Source organism: Henckelia pumila, chromosome 4 (genome assembly GCF_033568475.1).
Source record: "Henckelia pumila isolate YLH828 chromosome 4, ASM3356847v2, whole genome shotgun sequence".
Lineage (NCBI taxonomy): Eukaryota > Viridiplantae > Streptophyta > Magnoliopsida > Lamiales > Gesneriaceae > Henckelia > Henckelia pumila.
The window spans coordinates 187,051,603-187,065,035 of NC_133123.1; the positions used below are offsets into that span (position 1 = coordinate 187,051,603).

Genomic DNA, 13,433 nt, shown 5'->3' on the forward strand with positions numbered 1-13,433 from the left:
TTTTGTGACCTCTGTTGTGTAATTTCTGTACTGCAATAACTTATTTATAATGTAGGCTGCTAACAGCTTAGGGCCCATTAGTCATAAGTTCAAGCCTGACAAGCAAAGCCCGCATGTTCAGAAATTAATATAAAATTCATCGTGACTCAGATTGATAAACCAATTTCACCAATGTGCACAGAAACCATTTCTGCATCTTTTAAAGTCAAGATAAATTTTTCTGAATCCGAATTCTGTGATTTCCAAAAATGTCCATCCCTATGTCATTTTAGGAAATCTTACTCCTCTACTCTTAAATAAGAAGTCCCACTTCTTTGTTCATTAAATTTAACTCTTTAAATTTAACTATCTCAACAGGGATGAAAAATCCATTACTCTGTGTGACCCTCAATGGTTCAGGGATACAGCTAGCCGTGGGCTCACAACTCCTTGTGACTCGGAACAACAATTTCCGACTTGCCCATCGAATCATGGTAAGAGCGCCTAGCAACATTGCCCCATGATTCCCTAGGTATCACTGATAGTGCCTGCAAGAACCAATAGATTTTGGTTAGCGTACAGTACGGTCCCTTCATCCATATATCCCGATCGAATCAATAACCATTGGTAAATCGAGAGTCGTTCTAGATTCGATAACTATGCAATGCATCTTGAAGATCAAATAGTGACATCGCATGTGCTACTAAGAAACCATTTCTTAAAACACATCATGTACTCTGGCCAGAGATTCGTCACACTAATATCTCCTCAGATTGCATAGGATATCCACACTCGCAAGTATGTGGTGAATCCTTGACAACAAAGCATCGACTCCTATATGTGTCGTAACTGTACCCAATCCCGACACCTGATGACCCCAATAGAGTCGGTAAACGAGTCAAAGAACAGTACTAGCATATAGAGTCTCAATGATGTTTCAAGTAGTAAGGACTAATGGTGTACAACCAAAACCGCGGACTTTATCCACTCGATAAGTGATAACCACTTGGAAAGTCCGGATAGGGTAGTTCGATCATTCATCGTATGAATATCCATTTGCATGCTTTGAACATCTCTATGTTCCATACCAATGAAACGTGGTACTCGGCATCGCAAATGCTAGTCTCAATCTCGAGCGATCCTTATCCTTATTAACGAATGGCTCAATCGACTAGGAACTGTTTAGAATATACAGTGACTATAAGATGTGTTTCATGATAGACATCCCCTTGTACTAACACATCTTACATACACTATAGTATATTCAAGGTCTTTATCAAAACAACAATAGTATATCACAATATAACAATATGAAGAAAGATAAAGTCATTGCCATTAATAAAAGTGTAAATTATATTAAACAAAAGATTGTTTATACAAAGAGTCATCAAAGCCCTTAGCCACAAGTTGGCTCACCGGGCACCCACTCTTCAAAAGAGTCGGAAATAGGACGGCGAGGAATCGAAAGAATTAGAAGTAAGAGTAAGAAAAAAAGAAATTAATGAAAAAAGAGGTGATACACGAGGACTTCCCAGGGAGGTCACCCATCCAAGTACTGCTCTCGCCCAATCACGCTTAACTTCGGAGTTCTGATGAGATCCGGTGCATTAGTGCTGGTATGATCGCATCCAACAGTGATTGAATTCTTTATTGTTTTTCTCTCTAATTGCGGATCGTAGGAACAGGAGCTGCAGTTTCAAACGGACATAACTTTCGATCGGCTAAGAGTTACGAGAGCTTCAGCCTGCTCACGCGAAGCTCCTCTTGATACCTACAACAAGTATCTCGGTCTAAGAGACGGAGACGCTCAAATTACAACCCGGAGATGGTCTTTCGTGGCGTTTTTCTCGTAGGGCATGCTGGGACCCACCGAAGCATCCCGCGTCACCTAGATCGCACGTTCACGTCGTGTGATTAAGTCTATTGCATATTTTCTATCCGCGGATTGGACTGAAAGATTTGAAAATAGGACGGCGAGGAATCGAAAGAACAAGAAGTACGAGTAAGAAAAAAAAATTAATAAAAAAAGGGGTGCAACACGAGGACTTCCCAGGGGGTCACCCATCCTAGTACTGCTCTCACCCAAGCGCACTTAAATTCGGAGTTCTGATGGGATCCGGTGCATTAGTGCTGGTATGATCGCACTCAACAGTGAATGAATTCTTTATTGTTATGTCTCTCGAATTGCGGATCGGAGGAACAGGAGCTGCAGTTTCAAACAGACATAATTTTCGATCGGCTAAAAGTTACGGGAGCTTCAGCCTGCTCACGCGAAGCTCCTCTCGATACCAACAGCAAGTATCTCCGTCTAAGAGACGGAGACGCTAAAATTACAACCCGGAGATGGTCTTTCGTGGCGTTTTTCTTGTTGGGCGTGCTTGGACCCACCGAAGCGGCCCGCGTCACCCAGATCGCACGTTCACGTCGTGTGATTAAGTCTAATTGCATATTTTTCTATCCGCGGATTGGACTGAAATAGTCGAAAATAGGACGATGAGAAATCGGAAAAACAAGAAGTACGAGTAAGAAAAAAAGAAATTAATGAAAAAGTGGTGCAACACGAGGACTTCCCAGGGGGTCACCCATCCTAGAACTGCTCTCATCGAAGCACTCTTAACTTCGGAGTTCTGATGGAATACGGTGCAATAGTGCTGGAATGATCACACCCAAAAGTGAATGAATTCTTTATTGTTTTGTCTCTCGAATTGCGGATCGGAGGAACAGGAGCTGCAGTTTCAAACGGACATAACTTTCGTTCTGCTGAGAGTTACGGGAGCTTCAGCTTGCTCACGCGAAGCTCTTCTCGATACCTACAGCGCGTATCTTAGTTTAAGAGATGAAGAAGCTCAAATTCAAACCCGGAGATTGTCTTTGGGGGCATTTTACCCATAGGGTGCGCTGGGACCCACCGTAGTGGCCCGCGTCACCCAGATCGCACGTTAACGTCCTGTGATTCAGTCTATTGCATCTTTTATTTCCGCAGATTGGACTGAAAGAGTCGGAAATAGGATGGAGAGGAATCGGAAGAACAAGAAGTACGAGTAAGAAAAAAGAAATTAATGAAAAAAGGGGTGCAACACGAGGACTTCCTAGGGGGTCACCCATCCTAGTACTGCTCTCGCCCAAGCATGCTTAACTTCGGAATTCTGATGGGATCCGGTGCATTAGTTCTGGTATGATCGCACCAAACAGTGAATGAATTCTTTATTGTTTTTCTCTCGAATTGCGGAACAGAGGAACAGGAGCTGCAGTTTCAAACGAACATAACTTTCGATCGGCTAAGAGTTACGGGAGATTCAGCCTGCTCACGCGAAGCTCCTCTCGATACCTACAGCAAGTATCTATGTCTAAGAAATGAAGACGCACAAATTACAACCCGGAGATGGTCTTTAGGGGAATTTTTCCCGTTGGGTGCGCTAGGACCCACTGAAGCGGCCCGCGTCACCCAGATCGCACGTTCACGTCGTGTGATTAAGTCTATTGCATATTTTCTATCCGCGGATTGGACTGAAAGAGTCGGAAATAGGACGGCGATGAATCGGATAAACAAGAAGTACGAGTAAGAAAAAAAGAAATTAATGAAAAAATGGTGCAACAAGAGGACTTCCGAGGGGGTCTCCCATCCTAGTACTGCTCTCGCCCAAGCGCGCTTAACTTCAGAGTTCTGATGGGATCCGGTGCATTAGTGCTGGTATGATCGCACCCAACAGTGAATGAATTTTTTATTTTTTTGTCTCTCGAATTGCGGATTGGAGGAACAGGAGCTGCAGTTTCAAAGGGACAAAACTTTCGATCTGCTGAGAGTTACGGGAGCTTCAGCCTGCTGATGCGAAGCTCTTCTCGATACCTACAGTGCGTATCTCGGTCTAAGAGACGGAGAAACTCAAATTCAAACCCGGAGATGGTTTTTGGGGGAATTTTTCCCGTAGGGCGTGCTGGGACCCACCGAAGTGGCGCATGTCACCCAGATCGCATGTTCACGTCGTGTGATTCAGTCTATTACATCTATTCTATCCGTGGATTGGACTGAAAGAGTCAGAAATAGGACGAAGAGGAATCGGAAGAACAAGATGTACGAGTAAGAAAAAAAAACTAATAAAAAGAAGTGGTGCAACACGAGGACTTCCCAGGGGGTCACCCATCCTAGTACTTCTCTTGCCCAAGCACGCATAACCTCGGAGTTCTGATGGGATCCGGTGCATTAGTGCTGATATGATCGTACCCAACAGTGAATGAATTCTTTATTTTTTTTTCTCTCGAATCGCGGATCAGAGGAACAGGAGCTGCAGTTTCAAACAGACATAACTTTCGATCGGCTAAGAGTTACTGGAGCTTCAACCTGCTCACGCAAAGCTCCACTCGATACCTATAGTGCGTATCTCGGTTAAAGAGATGGAGACGCTCAAATTCCAAAACGGAGATGGTCTTTCGGGGCATTTTTCCCGTATGTCGCACTGGGACCCATCGAAGCGGCCTGCGTCACCCAGATCGCACGTTCACATCGTATGATTCAGTCTATTGCATCTTTTTTATCCCCGGATTGGACTGAAAGAGTCGGAAATAGGACGGAGAGGAATTGAAAGAACAAGAAGTACGAGTAAGAAAAAAAGAAATTAATGAAAAAAGATCAACACGAGAACTTCCCAGGGGGTCACCCATCCTAATATTGCTCTCGTCCAAGCACGCTTAACTTCAGAGTTTTGATGGGATCCAGTGCATTAGTGCTGTTATGATCGCACCCAAAAATAAATGAATTCTTTATTGTTTTGTCTCTCGAATTGCGGATCGAAGGAACAGGAGCTGCAGTTTCAAACGGACATAACTTTCGATCGGCTAAGAGTTACGGGAGCTTCAGCCTGCTCACGCGGAGACGCTCAAATTACAACCCGGAGATGGTCTTTCGGGGCGTTTTTCCCGTAGGGTGCGCTGGGTCACGTTCATGTCATGTGATTAAGTCTATTGCATCTTTTTCTATACGCGGATTGGACTGAAAGAGTCGGAAATAGGGCGGAGAGGAATCGGAAAAACAAGAAGTATGAGTAAGAAAAAAAGAAATTAATGAAAAAGGGGCGCAACAAAAGGACTTCCCAGGAGATCACCCATCCTAGTATTGCTCTCGCCCAAGCACACTCAACTTCGAAGTTCTGATGGGATCCGGTGCATTAGTGCTGGTATGATCGCACCCAACAATGAATGAATTTTTTATTGTTTTGTCTCTCGAATTGCGGATCGGAGGAACAGGAGCTGCAGTTTCAAACGGACATAACTTTCGATCTGCTGAGAGTTACGGGAGCTTCAGCTTGCTCACGCGATGCTCTTCTCGATACCTACAACGCGTATCTCGGTCCAAGAGACGAAGAAGCTCAAATTCAAACCCAGAGATTGTCTTTGGGGGCATTTTTCCCGTAGGGCATGTTGGGACCCACCGAAGTGGCCCGAGTCAGCCAGATCGCATGTTCACGTCCTGTGATTCAGTCTATTGCATTTTTTCTATCCGCGGATTGGAACGAAAGAGTCGGAAATAGGACGGAGAGGAATCGGAAGAACAAGATGTACGAGTAAGAAAAAAAGAAACTAATAAAAAAAGGGGTGCAACACGAAGACTTCCCAGGGGGTCACCCATCCTAGTACTGCTCTTGCCCAAACACGCATAACTTCGGAGTTCTGATGGGATCCGATGCATTAGTGCTGGTATGAATGCACCCAACAGTGAATGAATTTTTTATTTTTTTGTCTCTCGAATTGCGGATTGGAGGAACAGGAGCTGCAGTTTAAACTGACATAACTTTCGATCGGCTGAGAGTTACTGGAGCTTCAGCCTGCTCACGCAAAGCTTCACTCGATACCTATAGTGCGTATCTCGGTTAAAGAGACGGAGACGCTCAAATTCCAAAATGGAGATGGTCTTTCGGGGTATTTTTCCCGTATGTCGCGCTGGGACCCACCGAAGCGGCCCGCGTCACCCAGATCGCACGTTCTCATCGTATGATTCAGTCTATTGCATCTTTTCTATCCGCGGATTGGACTGAAATAGTCGGAAATAGGACTGTGAGGAATCGAAAGAACAAGAAGTACGAGTAAGAAAAAAAGAAATTAATGAAAAAAGGGGTGCAACACGAGACCTTCCCAGGGGGTCACCCATCCTAGTACTGCTCTCGCCCAAGCACGCTTAACTTCGGATTTCTGATTGGATCCGTTGCATTAGTGCTGGTATGATCGCACCATACAGTGAATGAATTCTTTATTGTTTTTTTCTCAAATTGCGGATCGGAGGAACAGGAGCTGCAGTTTCAAACAGACATAACTTTCGATCGGCAAAGAGTTACGGGAGCTTCAGCCTGCTCACGCAAAGCTCCTCTCGATACCTACAGCAAGTATCTCGGTCTAAGAGACGGAGACGCTCAAATTACAACCCGGAGATTGTCTTTTGGGGCGTTTTTCCCGTAGGGCGCGCAGGAACCCACCGAAGCGGCCCGCGTCACCCAGATCGCACGTTCACGTCATGTGATTAAGTCTATTGCATCTCTTCTATCCGCGGATTGGACAGAAAGAGTCGGATATAGGACGGCGAGAAATCCAAAAAAGAAGAAGTATGAGTAAGAAAAAAAAATTAATGAAAATAGGGTGCAACACGAGGACTTCCCAGGGGGTCACCCATCCTAGTACTGCTCTCGCCCAAGCACGCTTAATTTCAAAGTTTTGATGGGATACGGTGCATTAGTGCTGGTATGATCGCACAAAACAGTGAATGAATTATTTATTGTTTTGTCTCTCGAATTGCGGATCGGAGGAACAGGAGCTGCAGTTTCAAACGGACATAACTTTCGATTTGCTGAGAGTTACGGGAGCTTCAGCCTACTCACGCGAAGCTCTTTTCGATACCTACAACGCGTATCTCGGTCTAAGAGACGGAGAAGCTCAAATTCAAACCCAGAGAATGTCTTTGGGGGCATTTTGTCGGAAAACGCGGCTCTCAGATCAATCACGATTGATACCCGGTGCAGCGGAAGTTTAAAAATTTTGTTATGGAACAATTCCATAGTGTGGGTATCAACCGTTCAACGATTAAATTATTAGTGTGTAAAATTCAAATAACAATTAATTAAATTTTACCTCCAATCTCGCAACGAGATTAATGGACACCAACAGATTTGATCTGCTCTTGTTGTCTCTCCCTGGAACCGATGAACTCCTTCAATCAGGTCCACGAACAGAGGTTTAATCCCTCTGATAGATTGCACTAGAAAATCTATCAGAAGTTTTCTGCGAAGAGAATAAACGAATCTGATTCGCTATTCCAGACTGCAATTCAAAATCACAGACCGGAAAATCTCGGGCAGAGGGGGAGGGGTCGGCCGAACAGAGAGAGAGAGCTAGGGTTCAAAAATTTTCTCTGTCTCAAAAATTATGACCTGTTGTGTGTAATTTCTGTACTGCAATAACTTATTTATAATGCAGGCCACTAACACCTTAGGGCCCATTAATCATAAGCTGGGGCCCGACAAGCAAAGCCCGCTCGTTCAGAAATTAATATAAAATTCATCGTGACTCCGATTGATGAAACGATTTCACCAATGTGCACAGAAACCATTTCTGCACGTTTTAAAGTCAAAATAAATTTTCCTGAATCCGAATTCAGTGGTTTCCAAAAATGTCCATCCCTATGTCATTTTAGGAAATCCTACTCCCTTACTCTTATTTAAGAAGTCCAACTCCTTAGTTCATTAAATTTAACTCTTTAAATTTAACTATCTCAACGGGGATTAAAACTCCATTACACTGTGTGACCCTCAATGGTTCAGGGATACAGCTAGCCGTGGGCTCACAACTCCTTGTGACTCGGAACAACACTTTCCGACTTGCCCAACGAATCATGGTAAAGCGCCTAGCAACATCGCCCCATGATTCCCTAGGTATCACTGATAGTGCCTACAAGAACCAGTAGATTTTGGTTAGCGTACAGTACGGTCCCTTCATCCATATATCCCGATCGAATCAACAACCATTGGTATATCGAGAGTCGCTCAAGATTCGATAACTATGCAATACATCTTGAAGATCAAATTAGTGACATCGCATGTGCTACTAAGAAACCATTTCTTAAATCACATCAAGTACTCTGGCCAGAGATTCGTCACACTAATATCTCCTCAGATCGCATAGGATATCCACACTCGCAAGTATGTGGTGAATCCTTGACAACAATGCATCGACTCCTATATGTGTCGTAACTGTACCCAATCTCGACACCTGATGACCCCCATAGAGTCGGTAAACGAGTCAAAGCACAACACTAGCATATAGAGTCTCCATGATGTTTCAAGTCGTAAGGACTAATGGTGTACAACCAAAACCGCGGACTTTATCCACTCGATAAGTGATAACCACTTGGAAAGTCCGGATAGGGTAGTTCGATTATTCATCCTATGAATATCCATTTGCATGCTTCGAACATCTCTATGTTCCCTACCAATGAAACGTGGTACTCCGCATCGCAAATGCTAGTCTCAAACTCGAGCGATCCTTATCCTTATTATCGGACGGCTCAATCGACTAGGAACAGTTTAGAATATACAGTGACTATAAGATGTATTTCATGATAGACATCTCCATGTTCTACCACATCTTACATACACTATGGTATATTCAAGGTCTTTATCAAAACAACAATAGTATATCACAATATAACAATATGAAGTAATATAAAGTCATTGCCATTAATAAAAGTGTAAATTACATTAAACAAAAGATTGTTTTTACAAAGAGTCATCAAAGCCCATAGCCACAAGTTGGCTCACTGGGCACCCACTCTTTCAATCTCCCACTTGCCCTATAGCCAACTAGTCATACTACGTAGACCCATTGCTTCGCGATGTTTGTCAAACAATGGTCCTGGCAAGGGCTTAGTAAGCGGATCAGCGATATTGTCTGCAGAGGCCACTCGTTCGACAGTGATGTCTCCTCTTTCCACAATCTCCCGGATGATGTGGTATTTCCTCAGTACGTGTTTGGATCTTTGATGAGACCTTGGTTCCTTTGCTTGAGCAACGGCACCCGTGTTGTCGCAGTACACCGGGACTGGACCAACAAATTCAGGAATGACGCCCAACTCTTGGACGAAATTCCTCATCCAAACGGCCTCTTTAGCAGCAGCTGATGCTGCAATGTATTCAGCCTCAGTGGTGGAATCCGCTGTGGTGTCCTGCTTGGAACTCTTCCAAGAGACAGCACCGCCATTGAGCATGAACACAAATCCAGAGGTTGACTTCGAGTCATCCACGTCACTTTGGAAGCTAGAGTCGGTATAGCCTTCCAATTTGAGTTCTCGTCCTCCATAAACCATGAACATATTCTTAGTCCTTCGCAAGTACTTAAGAATGTCCTTCACGGCTTTCCAATGCATTTGACCAGGATTAGACTGATATCTGCTCGTGACACTCAGAGCAAATGCTACATCCGGTCTAGTAGATATCATCCCATACATGATACTACCTATAGCTGACGCATATGGTACATGTGTCATATTCTCTATCTCTGCATCAGTCTTGGGACACATAGACTTGGATAGAGAAACTCCATGACACATGGGTAGATGTCCTCTCTTGGACCCATCCATTGAAAACCGTTTCAATATGGTGTCGATGTAGGTTGATTGTGTGAGTCCTATCATTCTCTTAGATCTATCTCTATAGATCTGTATCCCAAGAATGTAGGATGCCTCACCCAAATCCTTCATCGAGAATCTACCTGATAACCATATCTTTGTTGACTGCAACATCCCTACATCATTCCCAATGAGTAGGATGTCATCAACATAAAGTACTAAGAATGTCACAGCATCCTTAACTACTTTCTTGTACACGCACGGTTCCTCCGGGTTTTTGATGAAACCAAAATCTTTTATTGTTTCATCAAATTTCTGGTTCCAACTTCTTGATGCTTGTTTTAGACCATAAATTGATCTCTGAAGCTTGCATACCTTATGCTCGCTTCCCATGGATGTGAACCCCTCTGGCTGCTTCATATAGATTTCTTCCTTAATGTCTCCATTAAGAAAAGCAGTCTTCACATCCATTTGCCATATCTCATAGTCATACCATGCAGCTATGGCAATAAGGATTCTTATGGACTTGAACATAGCAACTGGTGAAAAGGTTTCATCATAGTCAACTCCTTGCCTTTGAGTATAACCTTTCGCCACCAATCGCGCCTTGTAGGTCAATACCTTACCATCAGGCCCAAGCTTTCTCTTGTAGATCCATTTACACCCTATTGGAACAATTCCATCGGGAGGATCTACTAAAGACCAGACTTGGTTCGTATGCATCGAATCCAATTCTGACTGCATAGCTTCAAGCCATAAATTCGAATCCGCATCAGAAATTGCTTCCTTGAAGTTTCTTGGATCACATCCAATTTCGGGTTCATGTTGATCCCCTTCAAGAAGAAGACCATATCGAATAGGAGGTCTAGAAGTCCTCTCGGATCTTCTAGGTTCAGGCGTGTCCAGCAATGGTTCCTGAGGTGTAGGATCGTTATTTTGTATTTCGGGCTCTTCTCGAACTTCTTCGAGTTCCATCATCTCGCCTTTCTTATCCAATAAGAATTCCTTCTCCAAGAAGGTGGCATTCCGTTAAACAAACACCTTTGTTTCAGCAGGATAATAGAAATAATATCCGATTGAATTCTTCGGATACCCTACAAAATAACATAAACTGGATCGACTATCCAACTTATCTCCCACTGTCCGCTTCACGTAAGCGGGACATCCCCAAATCCTCAAGTACGAATACTTAGGAGCTTTGCCATTCCATAACTCGTATGGTGTTTTGTCCACTGCTTTAGTGTGGACGTTGTTCAACAACAATACCGCCATTTCAAGCGCATAGCCCCAAAACGAAGGTGGAAGCTCAGTGAAGCTCATCATAGATCGAACCATGTCCAACAAAGTTCGATTACGACGCTCCGATACACCATTCAGCTGTGGTGTCATAGGAGGAGTCCACTGAGAGAGAATCCCATTCTCTTTTAGATAGTCCAAAAACTCGGTACTTAAGTATTCTCCACCTCGATCCGATCGAAGTGCTTTAATACTTTTACCTAGCTTGTTTTCTACTTCAGCCTTGAATTCTTTGAACTTTTCAAATGCTTCAGACTTATATTTCATTAAATATAAATACCCATACCTTGAATAATCATCAGTAAAGGTAATGAAGTAGGTGTGGCCATGTTGAGTCCCTACTCTAAATGGACCACAAACATCTGTATGGATCAAATCCAACAGATTTTGACTACGCTCAGGCTTCCCCTTAAAATGAGATTTAGTCATTTTTCCTTTTAGGCAGGATTCACAAGTAGGTAGAGAGTTAATATCAGACATATCAAACATGCCCTCTCCCACTAGCTTGTTCATCCTCCTTGAGGAAATATGACCTAGTCTAGCGTGCCAAAGGTTTGCCGGGTTTTGACTATCGATTTTCCTTTTGTTTGTTGTCGCCGGTTTGTCAATACAATTCACTGGAACGTCTTTTAGTTTTAAATTGTATAGATCGTTTTCAAGTTGTCCATTTCCAATTAAACATTCATTCTTGAAAATATTGCAAATCCCATTCACAAAATTACAAGAATAACCATCTCTATCAAGCATAGAAATAGAAATAATGTTTTTAATTAAATCTGGCACAAATAAAACATCTCTCAACAATAATTTAAAACCATTCTGCAAAATCAAACAAACATCTCCAATGGCCGTAGCTTCAACTCTGGAACCATTCCCGAGCCTTAGCTGGGTCTCACCCATTCTAAGCCTGCGACTTCTTGTCATCACCTGCAAATCATTGCAAATGTGAGATCCACATCCGGTATCCAATACCCAAGAAGTTGTATTAAGTGACATGTTTATTTCAATATAGAACATACCCTTTGCAGTTCCTAAGTGCTCAAGATACTCCTTGCAGTTGCGCTTCCAATGACCCGGCTTCTTGCAGTAATGGCAAACATCCTTGGATTTTCCATTGTTTGAAGCCTTTGTCTTTTGCTTCTTCTCGGGCTCGACTTTCTTGGGTGGGGTAGAACGTTTCTTGCCCTTCATACTTGGCCCCTTCTTCGCAGAAGATGAGGAGCCCACCAAGAAAGCTGGCTTATCCTTCTTAAGTGTGGATTCATATGTAACGAGCATATTGACCATCTCTTCAAGGGTGGCCTCTATCTTGTTCATATTAAAATTTATCACAAATCCATCAAATGAAGAAGGAAGAGACAGAAGCAATAAATCCACATTGAGTTCATGCTCCAACACCAAATCTAGGGTCGCCAACTTCTGTATGAGCCAAATCACTCGTACCCCATGATCACGGACCGAAGTCCCTTCACGCATGCGGCACGTCATCAACTCCTTAACAGTAGCGAACCTTTCAGCCCTCGACTGAGCCCCAAAAAGTTCCTTGAGTTGCGCATGAATGTCAGCAGCATTCACCGTGTCCTCAAATCGCCTCTGGAGTTCATCAGACATCGAGGCTTGCATATAGCATTTGGTCTTGATGTCATGGTCACACCATGCATCAAGTTTGGACAATTCCTCCGGACTTATGTCAGCTGGTGCTTCCTTCGGAGGTGCTTTCTCTAACACGTAGAGCATTTTCTCCGAAGTTAAGACAATCTTCAACTTCCGGAACCATTCCGTATAGTTGGCGCCAGTCAATTTGTTTTGTTCGAGGATCGAGAATAATGGATTTCGTGAATTCATTGTATGAAATACTGAAAAGAAAAACAGACATATATCAATGATTGTTTAACAATTTACTAAGACATAAAATAGGCGAATTTAATTTTATGAATCTCACTCCCACTATTTTAACGATTTCACCACCCTCTAGTGAAAACGGGAAACTTTTTCCTTAGTGAGAACATGGAGTCCAATTGACAAACTTATGGTCCCGAATAATATCAGCCAACCATAATTCTCAAAAGGTAGAGCCCAATTGCTTCCAAAGCAACCCCCATGTTTTTACCTCATGTCCAATAAGGGCCCAATAATATGACGCCGTTTAAAGTGACATGTCAAGATGACCCATCAATATTAAGTTGTGATGGACGGTCGCCATGTGGATCCCCCAATAATATGAGCCGATCCCATGGGAGTTCCACCCAACTTACAACATTTGTCGATACAATGTACAGCTTTCCGACGGACGGGCCCCCCCAATAATATGAGCCGGACCGTATCCGCGGGTAGCGTCACATACATTGACCGTTGATGGAAGGTAGGAACATTTAAACAATATTTAAATTTCCTTTATTTATCTTGATATAAATTTTAAATCATATTTAAAATGAGGGATTTTATTTATAAAAATATTTGTCTCATCATATTTAATTTATTGCATGCATTGCCGGATTCACGCAATTTATGTCTAAACATGCATACAATCATAATATCACATATTATATAGGAT

At 43.0% G+C, this 13,433-nt stretch overlaps 9 non-coding genes and 2 pseudogenes across 9 annotated transcripts; all 11 read right to left on the reverse strand.

The window, feature by feature from the left end:
* Positions 1–1,487: 1,487 nt before the first annotated feature.
* LOC140869266 (5S ribosomal RNA) lies at positions 1,488–1,609 on the reverse strand. Its single transcript, XR_012146649.1, has one exon. It is a non-coding gene; the product is annotated as a 5S ribosomal RNA (ribosomal RNA).
* A 398-nt stretch (positions 1,610–2,007) lies between these two features.
* Positions 2,008–2,126, reverse strand: LOC140868375 (5S ribosomal RNA). The gene has a single exon (XR_012145795.1). It is a non-coding gene; the product is annotated as a 5S ribosomal RNA (ribosomal RNA).
* Positions 2,127–2,528: 402 nt separating this feature from the next.
* LOC140869674 (5S ribosomal RNA) lies at positions 2,529–2,647 on the reverse strand (annotated as a pseudogene).
* Positions 2,648–3,047: 400 nt separating this feature from the next.
* LOC140868345 (5S ribosomal RNA) lies at positions 3,048–3,166 on the reverse strand. The gene has a single exon (XR_012145767.1). It is a non-coding gene; the product is annotated as a 5S ribosomal RNA (ribosomal RNA).
* A 399-nt stretch (positions 3,167–3,565) lies between these two features.
* LOC140868840 (5S ribosomal RNA) lies at positions 3,566–3,684 on the reverse strand. Its single transcript, XR_012146241.1, has one exon. It is a non-coding gene; the product is annotated as a 5S ribosomal RNA (ribosomal RNA).
* Positions 3,685–4,084: 400 nt separating this feature from the next.
* Positions 4,085–4,203, reverse strand: LOC140869095 (5S ribosomal RNA). The gene has a single exon (XR_012146485.1). It is a non-coding gene; the product is annotated as a 5S ribosomal RNA (ribosomal RNA).
* A 398-nt stretch (positions 4,204–4,601) lies between these two features.
* LOC140869726 (5S ribosomal RNA) lies at positions 4,602–4,720 on the reverse strand (annotated as a pseudogene).
* Positions 4,721–5,045: 325 nt separating this feature from the next.
* LOC140869289 (5S ribosomal RNA) lies at positions 5,046–5,164 on the reverse strand. The gene has a single exon (XR_012146668.1). It is a non-coding gene; the product is annotated as a 5S ribosomal RNA (ribosomal RNA).
* A 401-nt stretch (positions 5,165–5,565) lies between these two features.
* Positions 5,566–5,684, reverse strand: LOC140868842 (5S ribosomal RNA). Its single transcript, XR_012146243.1, has one exon. It is a non-coding gene; the product is annotated as a 5S ribosomal RNA (ribosomal RNA).
* Positions 5,685–6,084: 400 nt separating this feature from the next.
* On the reverse strand, positions 6,085–6,203 carry LOC140868393 (5S ribosomal RNA). Its single transcript, XR_012145812.1, has one exon. It is a non-coding gene; the product is annotated as a 5S ribosomal RNA (ribosomal RNA).
* A 397-nt stretch (positions 6,204–6,600) lies between these two features.
* On the reverse strand, positions 6,601–6,719 carry LOC140869091 (5S ribosomal RNA). The gene has a single exon (XR_012146482.1). It is a non-coding gene; the product is annotated as a 5S ribosomal RNA (ribosomal RNA).
* Positions 6,720–13,433: the final 6,714 nt, after the last annotated feature.